Source organism: Podarcis pityusensis, assembly GCF_964106645.2.
Source record: "Podarcis pityusensis genome assembly, chromosome: 10".
Classification (NCBI taxonomy): domain Eukaryota; kingdom Metazoa; phylum Chordata; class Lepidosauria; order Squamata; family Lacertidae; genus Podarcis; species Podarcis pityusensis.
The window spans coordinates 22,704,227-22,727,159 of record NC_138035.1 but is presented as its reverse complement, the minus strand read 5'-3'; the positions used below and the strand labels follow the sequence as shown (position 1 = coordinate 22,727,159).

At 44.4% G+C, this 22,933-nt stretch overlaps 2 protein-coding genes and 1 long non-coding RNA gene across 11 annotated transcripts in view; 2 read left to right on the top strand and 1 right to left on the bottom strand.

Moving 5' to 3' along the window:
• Positions 1-22,933, top strand: part of DGKI (diacylglycerol kinase iota) — a 254,537-nt gene that overhangs the window by 7,230 nt on the left and 224,374 nt on the right. The window lies entirely within an intron of this gene.
• Positions 1-22,933, top strand: part of CREB3L2 (cAMP responsive element binding protein 3 like 2) — a 275,941-nt gene that overhangs the window by 85,138 nt on the left and 167,870 nt on the right. The window lies entirely within an intron of this gene.
• Positions 8,239-14,402, bottom strand: LOC308486869. The gene is made up of 2 exons (XR_013991338.1): positions 14,263-14,402; positions 8,239-8,591 (listed from the first exon to the last, which is right to left on the bottom strand). It is a non-coding gene; the product is annotated as an uncharacterized lncRNA (long non-coding RNA).

Sequence of the window (22,933 nt, the reverse complement as noted above, 5' to 3'; positions counted from 1 at the left end):
CATCCCTGACCATTGACCATGCTGGCTAGGGTTGATGGGAATTATAGTTGAAAACAACTGGAGGGCAATAGGCTGGAGAAGGCTGCTACAGCCACTGGATTCACTGATTGGCTTTCTGGTACAACAACCTTGCACCTGGTATTCAGAGGTAGTCTGTAGCTTAATCTGGAAATTCTGTTAACCATAGTAACTATATGGAAGTTTCAGATTCAGTATTCTCTCCTCTCTGCCTCTCTCTTCATGGGCCCATATGTTTTGTTCATGCATCAGAGCTCTTATGCCAATGAGATCATCTGGATGGAGGCAAACCCACACTAACAGAGAGAATGAAAGATGTTTGAAATATGTGTTAGTGCAGGGTATATATATAGAGAGAGAAAGAAAGAGAGAGGGCAGAATAGCAGAAGTTGTTTGTCTTTCCTTGTGTGTGGGCATGCAGTGAATTCCATATCTTTAAGCACAGAAGGCATTTACAATAACCTTTAAATAACAACTTCCTGAGGTATGTCATTAATTCTGTTTGACTTGCCAGCATGCAAAAGAAAGCTGAATGCTTTTCTGCACCTCTTGATTTGCACATCTTAGTGCCTTTTGAAACAAGTTTATCCCATGAGGAATTCCCCCTTTCTGGCAATTTTAGCAAAGAGTCTCAGTAAATACCTCGATCTGAACGCTTTCTCCCCACCTCCTGTGCCAAAACACCACTGCTGAACTGCAATGCCTCCCACAAATCCAATTTTTCCCTTTTCTTATCCTCCTTATTTTTCTTCTTCTTCTTCTTCACAATTACTGCCTTAAAAAGGGTGCTGCTGTGATGGATTTACAAATGTAAATAACTGCACAATGAGGCAGGAAGCTCAATTGGGATTAGCCACAAAGGTTGGTTTACGCAAGAGCACCGCAGCAGTTCCTCGAGGCACCTTGACAAGTTTCAAACGGTTGGCTTGGGGGCGCCCTGTGCGTGTGTGTTCGGTGTTGACAGCTAATGCACACCATTCATCTGCATTTATGGCTGCCATTATTGAGAAAAGCCTTCTCTGCAAAATAACCCAGACTCCTGCAATGGAGCTTAATAACTTCGGCAGTGAGTGGAAAGTGGGCAGAGGTAGCGGAGAAGGAAAGCAAGAGAGACTTGTCATTAAGAAGTGCGAAGGAGGCTTGCACACTCCTTCCTCATTTGTCAGGGCTTAGTATGAGCCCGAGCTCAGCAGGCTCCAGCCCCCAAACCTGTTTGGCTGTTCAGTGCTTAGAGAGAGAGAGAGGGAGGGAGGGAGGGAGAGGGAGAGATGTGCATATATAGCACACATAGCACGACCAAGGGATGGAACCTTGTGCTGGGCTATGCAGGGACAGGTAACATTCCTAGCAGCTCCTGTTGCCTCCCAAGACTGGGGCCGGTCCTACCATTAGGCAGAGTGAGCAACCACATCAGGGAGCAGATGCTGGAGGGCCGCTCCCAGCTGTTCCTCCCAAGTCCTCTACAATCACCGGAGCGCAGTGAGAGCCTCTCCTGCTCAATACAAACCCATGAATACAGATGAATGTGTTAGCTGTCAGCACTGAACACACACAAACACGCAAACACACACTACCTCTTGAAACTTGTCCAGGTGGCTTGAGTAACCGCTGTTGTGCTCTGATGTAAGGCAGCCTTTGTGGCTTAATCCAAATAGAACTTCCTGCCTTCTACATAGTGATTTGCATTTGTAACCACATCACAGAACCACCTTTTTAAAGGTATTAATTGCAAATATAATAAAGAGGAAAGGAAAAAAAGGGATTTGTGGGAGGCATTCCAGCTCAGCAGTGGTGCTCGGGCAGAGGAGGTGGGGGAAAGCATTCAGAGCTAATTAGCTACCCATCTATACCACTCTGAGTGCAAGAAAGGGGGAAATTCCTTTCTTGCATTTATCCTAAAGGACAGGCAGGCTCATTTACCCTTAAGGGATCCCGGGTCCAAGCCATTTAGGGCTTTAAAGATGATAACCAACAATTGCCCTCCTCCATCCCGCAATGAAAAGGAAGCCAGTGCAGCTGTTAGGAAAGAAGGAAGTTGCACCAGAACTGAGTCAGATCTAGCTCAGTACTGCCTACAGCACCAGATCTCATACCCTCCAACATTTCTCTGATAAAAATAGGGATGTCTCATTCCATAATAATAATTTTACTACACACATTTTACCGGGTTGCCCCAGCCAATCTGGGTAGCTTCCAACATATATAAAAACATAATAAAACATTAAATTTTTTTTTTTTAAAAACCTTCCCTATACAGAATTGACTTCAGAAGGCTCAGGGGTCGGATAACTCCATACCCTCCAACATTTCTTCAGTGAAAACAGGGACATCCTAAGGAAAAGTGGGACATTCCAGGATCAAATCAGAAACCGGAACAGCTTCTCTAAATCAGGGACATCCCTGGAAAATAGGGACACTGGGAGGGTCTGAGATGGTTAAGAAAGCTACAGAGTGGTTGCCCAAAACAAGATAGGTCCCCTAAGGGTCAATATATAGCTTAACAACCAATGGTGTGCAGTTAGAAGCCCAACTAGATATGATGTTAAATGTGTATTTGGATGTAACTTGCAAGGATTTTTTTTTTTTTAAAAATGCAAGTAGCATAAGCTAGGGAAACCCACCCCTGATAATTACAGGGATTGAAGCAGGTGGGATTTAACCATTTCCTTTCTTGCTAGACTATTAAGGAAATAAGTGCGATTTGTACCTGGGAGGAAACCCTCAATGCCACCACCAACAGGAGATTTCACCTCTAAGCAAAATATTAATTTCAGCAGAAGGGACTTCAATCAAGACAGCAGTTAGGGGAGGAAATAGTTAAATCCCACCCACCACACCTGCTGTGATCCTTATGGCTGTAAACACACCCACCCACCAGATGATGCAACTTGGGTTTACAAAACCAAACCTGCATATTAAATGCAAAGAAACATTTAATACCATCTCTTGATTGGTCCACAAATGCAGTGACCATTTCCTGACTGCAGTGCAGGAGAGAAGTGGTGGTCCATGTTCTTATCTGCATCTGGGATAACTAGAATTAAGCTTAAATTAGGAGCCAAAGATCTTGGGTAGAGTAAGCAGTAGTTCTTCATGGTTTTTGTTTCGTTTTGTTTGTTTTTTTGCATGTACTGCTCTGCATGGTTCTGTCTTTTTGGTTCAATAGGAGGCAGAGAGAAGAAACCATTTTCTTTCCATGAGGTCCAGAATATGCTCCACCCTCCCATTTTTCAAAATGTGGCACTGATCCTGCAACATGTCATGTCTACCCTTAGGAGCTCCTTGCACTCGCAAGGCTCCTACTGCTGACTTACTGTGGAGCCTTTCCAGCGTGTGGAGTTCTATTCCATTTCCCCTCCCCACCCTCTCCCCTTTGTAAAACTATATTTAAAATATACAGATATTGTCAAAAGAAAACACCAATTCATGACACATCCATCTCATTTGTAAATACAGTATTCGTAATGACTGTTTTTAAAACGCACAGATGTAATCAAAAGAAAATATAAATTCCTGACACATCAGTCGCTTTCATGAATATTCACCTCTGCTCCATTTCATCTGCAACTATGGGGAATCCTTGTTTGTGAGTTTGGGGGCTGCCTTGCTGATTGTGGCCGGGCATGTTTTCAAATCCTTCATTTATTTATATATCATATTTGTTAGTTGTGGTGGCATACATGATTTTCTTCCTCCCCATTTTATTGTCTCAACAACCTTGTGAGGTTGGTTAGGCGGAGAGGCAGTGACTAGCCCAAGGTCACCCAGTGAGTTTCGTGGTTGAGCAGGGATTTGAACCCTGATCTCCCAGGTCCTAGTCCAGCACTCTAGCCGCTATGCCACACTGGTTTACTTAGTTACTATCCACTTCCAGGTTCATTGCAAAGAACTATTTGCAACTATTTGTGTAGCAGCTTTTCTAATGTACCTGATTGGTCCCGGGAGGCATATATTCCAGCCCTGCTAAACAGTATAGTTTGGATGCAAACAAGCTTGCTGTTTGAGCCAATGTAGCATGTCGCATAATCAGAGTAATTAAGTCCCCAATGAGTCTGCACTGGTGCAAGTATAAAGAGGCAGATCATCTCGATGCTCAGTGAAAGACAATAAAAGCATTTGATTTAGAAAGTGCATTGTAGCCACTTTCCATTGAAGCAAAAGGTGTGTTGTGCCTGGTAGATTGAAATCAATTAAGTGTATTGTGTTGCCTGTAGTTGCACACTGTATTGAGTCTATGCTAAGTGGATGTTTGCAAAGCAGCTAAAAGGGTTTTGCATTTAATGATGTGTTTACATCTCTCTGCTCCTTTCCTTGCAGTGTCATAATTACAGTCGAGGTACATCCTGGATGTGTTTGTATTCAGCCTCTGTGAATTAAATGGACCCGGTACCCTTAAATACAGCCCATCCTTTACTCTTGACTCCCCCATCCTTCTCTGGAAAGAAGAGAAGCTCAGTTGCAGGCCTGTACTAAGAACCCTGCCAGAGAGCTGTATAAAACCCCATAAAATAAGCCTGCTAAGTTACCAACACCTATGGGACATTTAAATCCACTAGTCAATGGCTGCATGACCTCCATGCCAATAATAACCATAGCAGCAACAGTCATATTCAGTCCTCAAATGATTCTTTTCCAGGAGCAGCTGAAATCTGCAGCTTTTAAGGGGCATGCAAACTGAGCACATTTGCATCCTGCTTTTTATTTTATGCAATTGATTCAGAAAGTCTTACGATTTGCATCATTTATTCTGGTTTGGCAAAACCTTTTCACGTTCCATAATGGGGTGGTATTATAGCAACAGGGATACAGAATCTTGTGCTACCAGACCAACAGGGAAATTCAGCAGCAATCACGACTCCCTGTCATAAAGTGCCGTCACTATAGACATTATCAAAGTTGACTATTCATAAATCTGACTCCTGGCTGGAGGGGAAAAACCCTTTCAGACAAAATTCAGGACAGTCAGAGGCTCTTGAAATGATTTTAAAACTCAGTGTGGCTTTTAGAACAGTTATCTAAAGGCAGATGGAATTAGTTTAGATGAGTTAACATGAGGAATCAGATAGTCCTGGGGCCCCATCCTTTTTCTTGTACATTCATGTGTTCATGATGTTGGTAGTTATATGCCACCTTGCTTTCAATACCGTTTTGCTTGCAAAAGTTTCCAGGTGGGCATACTGTTTTGTTTCCAAGAAGTGTGCATCCCATAACTTCCCAATGAAATCTTGTAGCCTTTATATACCGCAAATGTTCGGGTGTGTGTGTTGTTTTTAACTGGGGTTGTTTGTTTAAAATCATTTATGAACCACTTAATAAAAAAATATCTGTTGTGCCATCATGCAAGTGTCCCTCCAGATGGCAATAAAAGGATAATGTTGGGAAGGCATCATGGAACAGCTAAGAAAGTGGAATGTGTGGCTGGTCCAGTATAAACCCACCATTAATCCACTATTATTGCACCAATGACACGCTGCAGAATACAGTGGTGAAAAAACCTCTGTGCATCTGGATGGGCTCCTGTTAAAAAACAAATCTTCCCATCTCAGACTACAGTCGCAGTTCATCCCTGTGGATATAACTAAAATCTCAGGATACTCAATACATGGAGGAGGGACGTCAACCGGCCTGATATTGACCTCCATGATCTGCTTACCCCATTCACTTAGATTCTGTCTGAATATTGCACCAAGCAGAACTGTATTATATGATCTTAGCAGCTTAGACCTATCAGAATGTTTTGGGCCAGGTGAAGTTTCTCGACTGTCTTCAAGGGAAGGTGCATGCATTGCAGCAGTAGAATCAGAAAATCACTGAGGCATGAATGACATCAGGCAGATCTTTTGTCTTCTGGAAGGAAAATCACCTGAAGCTGCTGAGAGAAGCATTTTAGGCCACAGCTGTTACCTGGGCTGCCAGGAGTAAAACTAGACCCAAAGAGCTTTGAAACTACAAGCCTGATCCTTAAGTGGTGATGAGAGGGCATGTCCAGGTTGCCACTCAGTAGAATTGAGCAGAAGCACACACCCCGCCCCATCTCCTGCAAATGCAACAGGGCTGGTTTCCTACATATTGAAGTAAATAAAGTAAATAGCTTCTAAAGCAGCTGTCCTGGTGCCTCCCAGATGCTTTTCGCTACAGCTCTCATCAGCCCCAGCCAGCGTGCCTGTGCTCCCATTAGCACCAGCATTAGTCATTGGTGTTAGCTGGGACTGATGAGAATAGTAATTCAAAACAGCTTGGGGGCACCAGGTTGATAAATGCTGATCTAAAGGGTGGGGTTTCCTTAAGGCTACTAAGGCCTCCCCAATGAGACCACAAAGTTCATGTTATTTGGACCAAGGATTAGTGTACAGTGGTACCTTGGGTTACATACGCTTCAGGTTACATACGCTTCAGGTTACAGACTCCGCTAACCCAGAAATAGTACCTCGGGTTAAGAACTTTGCTTCAGAATGAGAACAGAAATCGTGCTCCGGCGGCGCGGCAGCAGCAGGAGGCCCCATTAGCTAAAGTGGTGCTTCAGGTTAAGAACAGTTTCAGGTTAAGAACAGGCCTCCGGAACAAATTAAGTACTTACCCTGAGGTACCACTGTATTATTAACTCACACTCTATCCATCACCGATTGTGGTCAGCTACTCCCATTGCTAGTATTGGAATGAGTCTCAACTGCCAATCACATTAGCTCTACGACATGAAATGGGGGTGACAGTGATGTGTCTCACATTGGTTTTTTGCCTCAGGCAGCAAAATGTCTCCAGCCATTCCTGGTTCTGTGAAAATGTCTCCTGCTTAACTGTAGGGGTAAAGGGCCTGGCAAGAGGTTCTTTTAAGACCCTTGAGATCTCAGCCATCTAACAAATTATATTAGGCACAGCTCCTCTCAATCAATTTGTAAAAGAAACTCATTTTGGTTTAGCAATTCAGGTTTGGCAAGGTCAATTATTGCAATGAGCTTCCATGCCTTTTCATGTTGCTGTGTTGTTCTGGTCTTAAAAGCTTAACTACCATAATAGCTCATAATAGCTTTCACCAACTGTATGATAAAAGTAAACAAAGGCTGGGGGGGTTTCATGCCTAGCCCTGACCTGGTAACAGACACATAAGAACAGCCTGCTGGATCAGGCCAATGGCCCATCTAGTCCAGCACCCTGTTCTCACAGAGGCTAACCAGATGCTTGCAGGAAACCAGAGGACAATGGAGACATCCCAGTGGTTGAAGACCTTGGAGCAGCAGGCAGGGTCTTCTGAAACAGCTGCTGAGGATCCTCATGCCTTGAGAGTCCCTCTGATGGGAGACCTGCTGAAAAAAATCTGGGAGCAGCCAGAGGAAGTGGAGTCACTCACCAGACCTTGAGAACACCAGAAGTCCAGACCAAAAAGCAATGACATAGCATGTATCTATGGACCCAGAGTAAGAACTCCTGAGAGAGTGATCTCTTCTGAATGAACAATCCCTGAAATGTTTTCACTACCAGCAGCTGTGGTCAGGAGGCTCATATATAAGGTTTGCCTCTTGAACCTACCAGTTTGTGGAAGCTACAAAGGTCTCTAGCTCCTTGTTCCCAAGCTTAGTCCTACCCACTCCTTAGTGAGCTGCACCTTGCTTGGGCACCCCGTGGCCTTGACTATTGCTTCACTTTGTCCCTGGTTCATGCATTGAACCTGAGCTGATTCCCTGTGCTTCAGCCTAGCTCTGTTTCTTTGGACTGCACTGGACCTTCGAGACTGCTCTTCTGGGTGAGTGTTTGTGTAAGAGGCATGCCTCTGGCGACTGGGCTATGGGCTCTTGAGGGTTTTCAAAAGGGGAGGCAAGATAATTCTTAATATTTGGCATACTCCATTGAAAGCAGGAGTGTTGGTAGATTGGATGGGGGACCCACTTGTGCTTTGAGTTACTGTAGGCTTTGTGTAATCTGATACACTGCCATATTGGGAGAGAACAGGATACTTGGCTTTTAAGGCGCCCCTAATCAAATAGGCAATGCTGACAGGAAAGACAGTAGTATGGTTTGGCACAAAGCCCAGTCAGGGACTCTGGACAGTGTTGAGTCTTGATTGATGTTGACTGTTTGGAAGGTACAGCTGGGAATCTATTGCGTCGATGTGCCATTATGCACTGCTTCCAATTTGCTAATTGACTGGCATCTTCTATGCAGCCCAGTCATGACTCAGTGATGGTCAGACTAAGGCTTTCCCAGATATTAAAAACACAAAGCAAGTTGAGGAAGGGAGAGTTTCCATTTTCCCCAATGCTCCCACCCAGTCATCTTTGATTGCTTGCTGTGTCAACTCTGAAGGCTGCTAAAACCGCTCTTGTGTGGGTTTGGACCAAGAAGGTTTTGTTTTGTTGTGTTTGAGCAGGAGTGACACAAGAAGTTTAATTACATTATTTGCCGGAGTCATGGTTCCCCAAGGTTCTGGCACTTTCTGAGGTGTTTCGGAATTCATAGCAAGTCTTGCAAGGAAAAGGAGGGTAGAGAAGATCAGGTCTAGATCCAGGATGATGTAGGCCTTAGAGGGTGAATCTTCTGTGGCTCCTCATAAAACTGCCCTCCTGATGCTGGAATGGCACCTGGAATGAAATATGCTAAGGATAAAATATTCATTATCACAAGAACTGTCTCCATTGAGTCATTTACAAGCTGCCAGCACCTGCCATGGGATAGGTCAGCTTTCACTGGTGGGCAGCTATTCTTCAGAATGACCAGTTCCAACTAAGGTTTTTGCTGCACTGATTAGAAATGCCCTGTGGTAATTCTCAGTAAATTAGCTAAGGCTGAGGTGAATCTCAAATAACTACCACTTTGTGGGATATTTTTTGGCCCTGGGGTGTAGACCAAGTGGGGGGTAGGCCAGTCTTTCCCAACCTGGTTGCCCTCCAGAAGTTTTGGACTACAGTTCCCATCAGCCCTAGTCAGCAGAGCCAATAGCTGGGGATGATGGCAGTTATAGTATGAAACATTTGGATAGTGTCAGGTTGAGGAGCTGGGCTAAAGTATAAACTTACTGATATACATATGATATAGGAAGGGTAATTTTTTTCATCACATCTCATATCTGCAAGCCTGTGGCAAGTAAGAAACTGTGCTTATGTTTTGTTTTTTTTCTCAATTGCTGTGTTACCAGCTTTCATACCTGCATATCAAGCATGAGCAAGATGTGTGTGTGTAAAATTGAATGACCCCGAATATATTTCTGTTGTCTCAGGACTAGTGTATGGGAAATTGAATGGCCCCTCAGAATGAAATAATTTGACCTCAAAACAAATGGTCTGGCTGTAATCAAATTGGCCTTACTTAGTTGCAACTAGGTATGAGGAGCACATGCTCAGATGTCATGGAGTCATTAATTGGTAGGGGTTGGGGAGGCTGAGAAACAGATATATTGGGTGTGGTGGGAGAACCCAAGAAAGGCAGACCAGCAGTGGTTCCTTGCTTTTCCTGAATGTGTTTGACTGGGGTGGGGAAAATGTGGTCCTCCAGATGTTGGTGAACGCCAACTCCCATCAGTCCCAAGTAACGTAGCCAGTGGTGAGAATGATTGGAGTTGTAGTCCAGCAAGATCTGGAGGACCACAGGTTCCCCACCCTGGTGTATGATATAGCAGTATAATAAAACATATATAAAATAGTTTCATTGATTCTGTCCTTGCACATTACACTAAGAGTAACTTTAAAAGCACACCTCGGTTAAAACTGATTAGGGCTTCTGGAGTCCAGATAAAGTTTATCCAAGGCCTCTCTGTTGGCAACCAATTGTCCATTCCTGATAAGGGTAAACTCTTGTGTATGGAGGGAAGGAGAGAATTTCTCAAATGAATGACTGGAGGAGGCTTGCCAATGTGCTTGATGAGATTTAGGAAGCCTTTGTTAGGCTTGCTTTTTGAATCTGTGTCATCAAACGTAGGGCTGCATGCTTTTTAATTGGCAGTTTTAGTTTTTGTTGGCGGATCATTGAGGTCACATTTTAATCAGCAGAGCTTCAAGCTGAGGGCACACCTGTTTAATTTTGAGTGCATTTTGGTCCAGGTATGTTACTGCAATAGGGAATAATAAAGCAAATATTAAGGATGGCCCTTTGGGTGTATTAAACAGCAAGTTATGTCAAACCTCTGCCAGCACCTTGAAAAGGCCTCCATACCGAGGGTTTGGTGAATATGCAGATCAATTTGTATTTAATTGATTAATTAAAAGGCAAATGATTAAACCTCTACAGTTGTCGAATTGGTTGGAAGCTCTAATTAAAAGCCATCAAATGGCGCTGCTTGAATTGTGCTTCTGATGATTTAATATTTGATTCTGTTGCTGTTTTTTTTTTAATGTGATATGACTTATTATGATGGTTTTTGTAAGCTGCTTCAGGAAATGTGGAGAGGTAGGGCAGAAGAATGTTCTAAAATCAAATAAACCTTCATTCCAAAAGCAACTCCCACGTATCTATGTGTTTCCTAAAAGATCTCCCCATAAATGGAGTGAAATGGAGCACTTTCGGGAAAAGCAAGAACTGGCATGGGATGGAAATATGGTGAGTGATCTATCCAAACCAGGCCCCTTGGCAGAAACCCCTGGGCTTTATTCCTGTGAAGATTCCATATGAAAAGCCAGGCTGAACTGGCCCAAAGCCCCCTCTTAGTCTGACATCCTGTTCACAGTGGCCGACCAGATGCCCATGCCTGTGATTTCCAGTAACTGGTATTCAGAGCCATACTGCCTCCAACATTTGAGGTAGAACCCTAGCTGTCACAGCTAAAAGCCACTGGTAGCTTGACAGCCTTATCCTCCATTAATTTGTTTAAGGTAAAGGTAAAGGGACCCCTGACCGTTAGGTCCAGTTGTGGACGACTCTGGGGTTGCGGCGCTCATCTCGCTTTATTGGCTGAGGAAGCCGGTGTACAGCTTCTGGGTTATGTGGCCAGCATGACTAAGCCGCTTCTGGCGAACCAGAGCAGTGCACAGAAACGCCGATTACCTTCACGCCGGAGTGGTACCTATTTATCTTTGATGTGCTTTCGAACTGCTAGGTTGGCAGGAGCAGGGACCCAGCAACGGGAGCTCACCCTGTCACAGGGATTCAAACTGCCGACCTTCTGATCGGCAAGCCCTAGGCTCTGTGGTTTATACCACAGTGCCACCCGCTTCCCATTAATTTGTTTAGTTGTCTTCTAAAGCCAACTTTTGCCCCAGTGGCCATTTTGCCCCAGTGTGCCTCACTGTACTCTTCCTTACACTGAATTGCATTTGCCATTTTACTGCCCATTCACCCAATTTGGAAAGATCCCTTTGAGGATCTTAATAATCTCTATTTGTTTTAAGCATCCTGAACAATTTGGTGCCATCAGCAAATTTGACTACATCACTGCTCACCCCTAACTCTAGATCATTAACAAATTAAAAAGTGCAGGTCCAAGTATGATTTGTTGGAGGAGCTGACTTTCTACGTCCCTCTCCATTTATTCCTAGTTTCTGCTTCTTAACCAGTTACTGACGCACAAAGCACACTTCTCCTTTTAGTCCATTACTGCCAAGCTTATGCAGGGAGTTTAGGGGAGGTTGTTTATCAAACACTTTTTGAAAGTACAATGCCAAATCTCTGTTCTGTGCAATGTCTAGCATAATAGATTTAAATAATAGGGAAATAAGTTGTGGGCTAAATATTTTGTGTTTCAGTATCAGATATGATTCTTGCTATGTGGAAAGGTCTCTTCACGTTTGACAAATTGGTGCTTTTATGGATGAATAAGAAAATACATCATCATCATCAATTGTTTTGCTAGTACCCCTCCTCCCTTTTGGTGAATGCCTATTCTTTAAATTATTCATGTTTTCCTTTCAACGGTGGCCATTCATATTTATGTACGCACAACTGTGTGTCCTGAATATGTATTGCTGCATAATTTATCCTGCTTCAGGTTGCCATCATGCTAACAATTACATCTGTCTCTGGCTGGCAGCTTTAATATGGTGCAGCTTGCTTTGCAGTCGTGCTCTGCCCTGTCCATATCACGACTGCATAAATCATACAGGAGGAGAGAAAACCCTCTAAGCAAGTTCTCAGATCTTTTGGAGCTGAAAAAGAGAGCAGGATTATACCTGCAATAGCTACCTGGTTCACTGTCTGACTAGCTAAACCTACTTGGGACAAGGTGTTGGTGCCATGGGTGGTGCCTAGTCTTGGAGGTCCTGGGCCACAGGGAGGTTAGGCTGGCCTCAACCAGAGCAAGGGCTTTTTTGGCTGTGGCCCTGATCTGGTGGAACGCTCTGTGACGAGAGACTAGGGTCCTGTGGGACTTGACATCTTTCTGCAGGGCCTGCAAGACAGAGCTGTTCCACCAGGCCTTTGGCCAAGGCACAGTCTGACCCCCTCCTTTGGTAATCCTCACGGAGCTCTAGCCCAATGGTTGCCATTAATTTGATTTTGAATTGATTTTAAAATGAATTGATTTTAGTATGCTGTGTTACTTTTATTGTTGTTGGCCTCTCTGAGCCCTACTTTGGCTGGGGAGGGCAGGATATAAATAAAATTTTATTATTATTATGATTATGATTATTATTATTATTATTAATGGGAGTGGGCCTAAGTATGATGAACTTTAGCAGCAGCCCATCCCATTTTGCCACCTGAGGCACCCTCTATTTCCACTTTACGCTGGAACTCCCCCACTCTGGCTGAATTTGGCAAGAGGGGGAGCATTCCACTAGGCCTTGACGCTTGTCTTCTCTGTCCAAGGGTCAGGGGAGATGAGTGGCAATGCCATGTGCCAGAATGCTCCCTGCAAGAGGGGGCATTCTTCCAGTGGCAGAAGCAGTGGGGCAGGTGTGGTGCCACCTCTTGCACATCTGCCGCCTGAGGCAGCCACTTCACCGCCCTCCCGCCAATGAGCGAACCAATTTTCTTAGAGAGCATGCAGTTTTGTCTTCTGGTCTCTGTTAATGTTGCCTCTCTTCCTTCAGAGCCTGTATGGGGAGCCTTTGGCTCTCTAGCTCAGGGGTAGGCAACCTAAGGCCCAGGGGCCGGATGCGGCCCATTCGCCTTCCCAATCTGGCCCGTGGATGGTCCGGGAATCTGTGTGTTTTTACATGAGTAGAATGTGTCCTTTTATTTAAAATGCATCTCTGGGTTATTTGTGGGGCATAGGAATTCGTTCATTATTTTTTTCAAAATATAGTCCGGCCCCCTACAAGGTCTGAGGGACGGTGGACCAGGCCCACGGCTGAAAAAGGTTGCTGACCCCTGCTACCTGTTGCTGAGCTGCAGCTCTGATCATCTCTGACCATCTGTCATGCTTGCTAATGGGCATTGCACCTGAGCAACAACCAGAGTTGCTTGGGTCCCCACACTTGTATTAGAGTCATAGCTGTCAACGTTTCCCTTTCTTTAAGGGAAATTCCCTTATTCTGAATAGGATTCCTCGCAAGAAAAGGGAAAAGTTGACAGCTATGATTAGAGTACGGTAGATCCTTTTGTTCCATATAAGTTGCACACCTTGTGAGATGTCCACCTTTAAGATGAATAGCAGAAGGACGAGTCACAGTGCCTGGGGCAGAGGTTTCAGACAAATTTCTCCTGAATCCCTCCAGCTGCACACCAGACTACAGCTGGTTCATTTTAGCCAATAGAACCATTGAGAACTGAGCTTTATCTAGGGTAAGGTAAAGGTAAAGGGACCCCTGACCATTAGGTCCAGTTGTGACCGACTCTGGGGTTGCGGTGCTCATCTCGCTTTATTGGCTGAGGGAGCTGGTGTAAAGCTTCCGGGTCATGTGGCCAGTATGACTAAGCCGCTTCTGGCGAACCAGAGCAGCACATGGAAACGCCGTTTACCTTCCTGCTGGAGCGGTACCTATTTATCTACTTGCACTTTGACGTGCTTTTGAACTGCTAGGTTGGCAGGAACTGGGACTGAGCAACAGGAGCTCACCCTGTTGTGGGGATTTGAACTGCCGACCTTCTGATCGGCAAGTCCTAGGCTCTGTGGTTTAACCCACAGCGCCACCCACAGTCCTCTTTTGTATCTAGGGTAGCCAGATACAAAAGAGGACTGCAAATCAGGGAGTTCCACAGCTATTGTTTACACAACAAGCTCTACTTGCTGAAATTCACTCTTCTGCATGATTATTAAAGATGCAGGAACTCTCTTGCATCTGACCACCCTAAGCCTCCCTGATCTGCACAGCCCACCCATTCATTGGTATGGTCCTATGGTAAATTCAATTTCCTGGAGTGTGAGAAAAAGACAGAACTTGCCTCCCCTCTCTTTCTGGTTTAGAAGACCATCTTTTGCCTTTGGATGGAGGAAGATAAAAAATGAGCAGGTGCTCCAGGAGAATCTGAGGTGGATCCCTATTCCACTCTATGAACAACTCCAGGTGCTGCTTTTGCCTGGAGTTGCCCCATCCATTATGGCCTCACAAATTGACATCACTAGGGTTAAGATGTAGGCCTTCATCACCGCAGATACAGAAAGAGAGGTGAGCCTCAAGCTGTTCAGAATTGGTCTATTATTGCAGAATAAAAAGCCCAACATGCTTTGATTAAAATCTTCCTCGGGGGAAATATAGTCCAATGTTCTTTTTCTTCCAAGATAATTCTCTTGGGATATTTTCTGTGAAAGGATTTCCACCCTCACAACAGTGGTTGCATTTCTTTGGAATTCCCTTCTAAATTCTGCTTTGCTTTTACAAGAACTTCTTATGGTGCTTCTGGTTTTGTTTTAATGAGTTTCTGGCTTTCTTGCATTTGCTATATTCATTTACAGTGCAATCCTCTACACATCTACTCAGAAGTAAGGTTCTTTCTTACTCTCACATGCCCAGATTTATTAATTTTTTGTGGGGGTGGGAGGAGAGAGAAGAAAAGTGGGTCATAAATATTTTAAATAATAAATAAGCCACCTGGATCTTAAGATCTGAGAAACAGCTTCCTCTCTTACATAGCATTAAATTAAAGACGGCTATAATGGGCTTGATGCTCTTCAGGTGTTTGGGACTCCAGCTCCCATCAACTCCAACCAACATGATCAATGTTCAGGGATGATGGAAAATTTAGTCCACAACATATGAAAGGCATCTCATTTCCCAGCCATGCTTTAAGATCATCATGCTTGATGGTCAAAGAACAAGCTCCATGGGAGGAGAAATCCATGGTTTGGCTCTCCCAACATGAGTGTCTTCTAAGAACAGCCAACCCCCCTCCCCCACCCAAAAACGGCCATGGTGTAGGGTGGGGGGCGCAGAGGTTTAACCTATTTCCCCACTCCAACTCATTGCCTCAACAACTTCTATTTGCCACAGAGGGCAAAACATTGGCTAATATCAACTCCAGAGTGTGACAGTTTGGTCTGGAGGCATGGAATGAGAGGGAAGGGTTAAATCTCCTCCTGTTTTGCCACAGCCCCAGACTAAACCAGGAACTCCAATGGGTACTGCCAGAGTATTGAAAAATTAGACCAGGTGATCTGACCGCAAGCTTCCCATGTGATGTGGGACAAGAGAAATTGCACAAGAGGCATGGATGAGAGATGTCCAAGTTTTTTTTCCTTAAAAAATCTTATTCCTTGATTTTTCAAGCTGCCCATTTCCATCCAAATCAAAGGAAAGGCACAAGAGGAGCCTACTCTGAAGCAGAGAATCTGTTCCACCAATGAGCTTGCTTTTTTATTATAAGAATGGCCAAATATTACTTAATTTTGATGGGATATGGGGAAATCCCATTTACCTGTAGCTTTAGAGTTCAGGAGACATCAGTATAGTCTTGTGTTGCCATACATATCTGGAATACTGCAGCCACAAGCATTGTCTGGGTGGAAACTGGTGAAATGTCCGGGAAAATCTTCAAAACTAGCTGTCTGGATTTTCACTTTTTGCAATATGGCAACCCTAGTATAGTGTCTCCCCCTCTCCCTCTCCTTCCTCCTTAATTTGTTAGGAATCGCTGTGCTTAACGCTTGTTCTCGATATCTGATTTTTGTATTGAATTGGAGTAGTACAAACAATGGGCACCAAGAGTCACTGCAGTAGAATCCTTGGGTGTCTTTTATACTCTTTTTAACGGAACAGAGCCAAATGGTAGAAATTAATTTCCCAAACCACTTGTCCTTCCTCTAGCTAATGGGAATTAACTGATGGTGTGCCAGCAACCAGAGGTGTCATCGACTGCCTGCGTTCCTTGCTACCTCCTCCTCCATTTCTGATCTGTTTACTTGCTCTTTGGCTTGCCAAGAGAATCCTTGAAGCTAATAAAACTCAATCAGCTATCTCATGCCCTCCAACATTTCCCAGATGAAAATGAGGGCATTGATGTGCTTGTAACACTTCCTCTCACACCATCAACTGCTGCCTTGAGTGTTACCCCATTCACAACTGCACTTCGCTAAAAGCTCTTCTCTGCCTGCTCTACGTTTATTCTGAAAATGGCATCCCCAAGTGGAATTCCCCCCCAGATATACCCTAAATATGACAACATGATGCCATTAGGGTATTTCCCCTGTCAGTAGGAAGCAAAGGTCAGTGGGTGCCATTAGGCAGAACTTTGGGGCAGAAGTCAAGGGCTCTCAAATGCATCAGTGATGGTATCAGGGTAGGACTTTGTGGGAAGAAGTCTGCTTTCCATTGTGGTGTCCACTACAGGGGGCCCAAGATGACGTGAGCATGATGGAAACCAGTAGGCAAAGTTCTGAGACATTATGGGAACATAATATAAGGCAAGATCAGGACTGTAGACTGGGAGAAGAAAACAAGTTGTCTTAGCCTTGTTTTGGAGCAACTGGCAGAGCTTCATCATCTGGACTAGGTAGTCAAGATGAAAGTTCCATCCTCAGAGTGCTGTCTCTCTTCTGTTAAAGGGACAGTGCATTTTTCCTGCAGCTGTTGGTTTCCTCTAGGCCAGGCATAGACAAATTCAGCCCTTCAGATATTTTGGGACTACAGTTCCCATCATCCCTGACCAATGGTCCTGTTAGCTAGGGATGATGGGAGTTGTAGTCCCAAAACATCTGGCGGGCTGAGTTTGGGGGTGCCTGCTCTAGGTGATCTGCTTTCATTCTCCATGAACTTCTTGGGGGAAAAGCCCCCGGAGTTTTCCCTGATTCTCTGAAGAGTATGTGGTCTGATCAACAGAGTTAAGTGGCAGAGATATCTCCTTGGAGTTCCAGGGACATGACATGGGTTCTAGTGCCAGAGGATCCACATGGGAAGTACTGGTAAGTGGATCTGTTGTCTTCTCTTCAGCTACTGTTGTAGGAGGACATTCCGTCTGATGATTTCCAGCCCATGACACTAGTCCTCCCTCCAGGATGAACAGAAGGGTCTGGCTTACCATGCTTCGAACAAGTGAATGAATACGTAAGAGGACTTCCAATGAAACATTAAGTCCAGTGTCTAAAACTGCACCACTGGCAATAGTGTGAAATGATGGGTGAGGAAATGGTAAAGGGCCAGAGCTCAGTGGCTGACCTTATGCCTTGGATGCAAAAGGTCCCAGGCTCAACTCCCAGTGTCACCAGGTACAGGTGGGAGTGTCCCTGCCTGAAACCCAGTTGCCAGTCAATGTTGATGATACCGAGATAGATGGACTGATGGTCTGTCTCGGTATCAGGCAACTTCCAATGCTCCTATAATGATCATAGAATTGTAGAGTTGGAAAGGACCATGAGGGTCATCTAGTCCAACCCCCTGCAATGCAGGAATCCTTTGCCCAACTTGGGGTATGAACCCACAATCCCCTGAGATTGAGTCTCAGATGCTACCGTCTGAGCTATCCCAAGGATGTAGTGACATGATGTATCGCCGTACGTACATCTGGGGAGAACCTGACCTAGGGATACCATTTTCAGTTCCATTCCCATACCCCCAATAATGTGCACAGTTCCATCCTTAGTTTTAGGAGAACTAATGCAGCGTTCTGTCACTAGGTGTCACTATTCATTTGCTTCTTGTGTTAAGAAAGTAATACTGTGTTCTGTCCTTAGATGCTGCTGTTGGCTGAATGAGTTGAGGACCAGCCTTAGGGGTTGGTGAGCTAGGCACTGTTTTGGATGCCAAGCTGAAAGGGGTACCAGTCTGAGTTTAGTGGCTTGGTGTTGAGTGAGTGAAATTGGGTGGACAAAAGAGCAGTGGCTTTAACCTCCCCCTGCCTGTGCAAGTTCTACACATTGTTTAGGTAAAAAAGAATTTAATTTCCATGATTAGCTTTAAAGTGTGTTTGAGTTTTTCTTAAAATCATTTGTTCAAGATAAAATCAGCACCATAAACACAGCAAACATAATGCTAATAAAATTTACAAAAAAGCTGTAAGAGGTCCCATTTCAAAACTGTGTTGTTGTTGTTGTCACTTTTATTACTTTCAAAATACAAACACCTTGTGCAAATTGCATATAAAGACAATGTAACAGATCCAGAATACCCTGTTGAACTGATAAGGAATGATGTCTTTGATTCCAATAATTAATAAAAAGTTTTCCATTCCAAAGCAAATTTTGTCAAGGCTGTCAATCTACCTTGTCTAAAATGACAAATAGCACTTAGCTGGTACATCAGCAAAGACATGCAGGGTGGCAGCAAAATTGGATCACACTTAGCAGGATTTTCGTCTATGTTTTTAATGTTTGTAGTATCCTATTTTGGGTATGACAACCAGAACAGTATGCAAGCATGGTCACACCAGTGATTTGTATAACAGCATTATTATATTGGCAGTTCTTCTTTTCAATCCCTTGGCTAATTATTCCAAACATGGAATTCACAGCTGTTGCACAATGGGTTGACATCTTCATTGAGTTGTCCCCTACCAAAAAAACCACCCTGTATTGTTATAGTGTGCTTCCACTGCTATGTGAGCTTTGGCTTGTGCAAACTGTATTACGGTACTGAGAAATCAAGGTTTCAAACAATGTTGCTCTTGATGGATAGGAATGATGGGAGCCTCTTGTCCACCAGAGTTGATCACGAGCACATTTTGATATATTCAGCTTTGAGATGCTATGCTCCTCATTGGCTGTTCCAACTCAAAGTGTCAGGAGAATTTGTAGTGCTGCCCAGACATTTGGGAAGACATCGCTCACTTGGGTGTCATCGATGAACTGCTTGTAGGGCATCTCACGGGAGCAGTAGGACCTACTTGCTAAGTCGTACAAGTTGGCTTTTCAAATAGGGTGCTATTTATTCTATGGCCAGCCCTGGATGAGGCATTTGACTATAGATCATGAGTGAGGACTCTGTAGTCCTTCAGATATCATTGGGCCCCAACTCCCATTGGTTCCGGCCTGCATGGCCAAAGGTCAAGAATAATGTGTTGGCTATTTGTGATAAAATAGACGTCTTACACAAGACTTGAAGATAAATCTTTACTTGTCAGGTTGGCAAGAGTTGAACAACAAGTATTATACACACAGAGACACACACATGCACACACAAATGCAATGTGTTTTTTCTTCCTTGAACCCAAGAGAGGGTTTAGTCCTTCCCCCCAAAAAACCCTCCTTCATAGCAGTACATAAGGATGGACACCAGCTTGCCTGTCTTCACAAACTTCTCCAGACAGCATCTCCTTGAAGTCACCACACTTCCACGTTCTCAAAGAATCAACTAACAGAATAAACAACTGACTCTCAACTGCCAACCGCCACCTCGTTTTCCCCAAACCATTTATTCTTTGTAAAAGGTAAAGGAACCCCTGGACGGTTAAGTCCAGTCAAAGGTGACTATGACTTTGTCGCTTCAGGCCAAAGGAGCTGGCGTTTGTCCACAGACAGCTTCCTGGGTCATGTGACTAAACTGCTTCTGGATGGAAGCCAGAGTGCACAGAAATGCCATTTACTTTCCCGCTGCAGTGGTGCTGTGCTTTCAAACTGCTAGGCTGGTAGGAGCTGGGACAGAGCAATGGGAGCTCACCCTGTCATGGGGATTCTAACCGCCAACCTTCCGATTGGCAAGCTCAAGAGGCTCAGTGGCCTCAGCACCACTCGCTCCCTTACTTATATAGCATAAATGGACTGCATTGCTCCCCTGAAACTCCATCCAACTGGATGAGAGGGAACACAGCACTGATGAGGTCAGCACAGTGCAAATGTGATGGCAGAGCCCATCTAGGGTTCCTGATAGTGCCTTTGCACTATGACAACCTTGCCACATCCTTCCTCTCCTCTGTCTCTGTATGCTGCAGCAACACAACAGAATGGACATCAGGTGAGTTATGCAGTCTCACCCCATCATCTTTAATTGGTATGTAGAGAACATGCACATTTTAAAATCAGAACTCACAATTAACTGTTTCCATACTCAAGTACAGTGGTACCTCGGGTTAAATACTTAATTCGTTCCGGAGGTCCGTTCTTAACCTGAAACTGTTCTTAACCTGAAGCACCACTTTAGCCAATGGGGCCTCCTGCTGCTGCTGCGCCGCTGGAGCACAATTTCTGTTCTCATCCTGAAGCAAGGTGCTTAACCCGAGGTACTATTTCTGGGTTAGCGGAGTCTGTAACCTGAAGCGTATGTAACCCGAGGTACCACTGTAACCAACTACAGGAGACTGAGCAAAGCTATATTTTATGATTTTGGTTTGAAACTTAACAAAAGCCATAGTTAGGTATTAGAATTCTGATTTGCTTTGATGGAGATGTTGGGCCTATTACAAGACAGCTCAAGCATCTTTTCATGTCAAAGCTGTAAACAATGAACAGAATTTACTACTTGTAAGCATGTGAACTGCCTTAATTGTGTGGAAAAAACCCCATAAATAAGAGGGTGGTGGTAAATCAATGGCAGGTAGTGAGATGATTTCACCATCTCTCTTCAGCGCAGCATTTAAACACACACAGGCACAATAGAGGATGTCAGTGTTTAGCTATTCAGTGACAGAGTTACACTGATAAGTGGATAATAATAAAACAAGGAGGTAATAGGTTTGTTTTCAAGGATTAATTCTATACAGAGTAAGAACCTTCTGTAGTGCACTGAAGAGCTTGCATAAGGATCTGTTTTAGATAGAGAAATGATTGGGGGGATTAGACTTGTTCCTGAAATTTGAAAACACACACACACACACACACACACACACACACACAGAAATATTGTGCTTTTTATCACTTCCAACTGAAAACCTACCACAATTCTGATGAAACCTACAAGTCACACATGTGAATGTGCATCTTGCAATGTTTGAAGTTGTTTTCCAGCAATGGTAATTACATGATATTGTAACTTAGGGGTAATGGACTGGATGAGACCCACCAAATTAGACTGAGGTACTGTTGGTGGGCGGTTCCCTAGACTGGATCGATGGGAGGTTGCCTGCTCTTGATGGGGTTCAACTCCCTCTGAAGTTGCTGGTACGTAGCTTGAGGAGAACTTTGGGATCCTTTGCTGCCATTTGGCCTCAGTGGCCCAGAGTGCCTTCCATCAGCTTTGGCTTTTGACCTAGCTGTGCCCCAATCCGGACAGGGGTAGCCTAACTTCTGTTGTCTATGCTCTGGTAACCTCTAGGTTAGATTACTGCAATTTGTTATACATGGGGCTGCTTCTAAAGAATTTGGAACAGGGCCGTCTTTACCTGGGGGTGCAAGGGGTGTGGGGAACCCGGGTGCTGAATTCTGGGGGGTGCCAGGTGCCCGCTGCTGAAGCTGCCTAAGCTCTTAACTATCTACCTGTTATGAAATAATAATTTTGATCAAGCTAGAAAAACAAAATACATATATACCTAGGTATTACCGAAATGTATACCTACTGTTTCACTAAAGGACTTTTGACTTTGTACGCTCATTTACCAAAGACGCGCTGTGCCTCTCCAGCGTTGGCACTTGTTAGACTCAGCAACGGCACTCACAACTCAATTTGGGGGCGCTGGGCAGATCTTTGCACCCTGGCGGCGCATATACTAAAGACTTGCCTGGTTTGGAAACTTCAACTGGTGCAGAATTCAGCAAACAGGTTGCTCACTGGAGCAAGATAGTTTGAGCATATATCACCAACCCTGGCCTGATTGTGCTGACTACCAATTAGTTTCCAGGCCCAATTAAAAGTGCTGGTTTTTGACCTATAAACATCTCACAACCACAGTACCTTTGTACTGTCACGTCCGTATTATTTGTATCCTGCCCATCAGACTAGGTTGCCCCAGCCACTCGGGGCGGCTTCCAACAAAACATAAAAACACAGCGGTACGCCTTCTTTCAGTGACTTAGGTTGTGTTTTCTGTGAAGTTTCACAGTATGTAACAGAAGCACCTTGAGTTTTTTGTGTTCCTAAGTGTTAAGCTTTGGAGCATGCAGTGGCTAAAATGTTCCCCTTTCATGCTGATCGGGGTGGCTCTATTATGCTGGAGACAGGGACTTCCCTTGACCCCACGTACAGCACGGGGCATTCATTATTACTGTATATATAGAGAAGTATATAACAGTTTCTGCTTTCAGGTTTTGCCTTTGTCAAACAATCATTGTTGAGATTCCTTTTATTGCTCCTGACACCTAGATCCCAGGAGAGAGAGCAGCTCTCTTGGGACATGACTTAAATGAGCCTAAGTTGGTTGTTACTTAGACTAATGGGTTCATTTAAATGAATTGAAAAAGCCAGTTGGGAATTCTTAACCTTATGGCACATAATATTTGATGGCAGGTGTATCATTTCTTCTCAGGTTCTTTGAAATCCTGAACCTATTGTGGCAAAAGGAGATGAGGAGCGGAGAATCTTCTGTGACTTATTTGAGGGGGAAAGTAATCTACTTCAGGGTAGACAAGGCAGTGCCCTCTGGATGTTGCTGGACTCCAACTCCCAGCATCCCTGACCATTGGCAATGCTGCTGGTGCTGCTGGGAATTGTAGTTCAGCAAAGCCTCTCCTCCTCCCGGAGGGGTTGTGATCTGGAGCCGTTCCCGCGCTTTGCAGGGGGCGTTCCGGCCCCTGCTTGCCGTCATTGCTGCCGCGCCA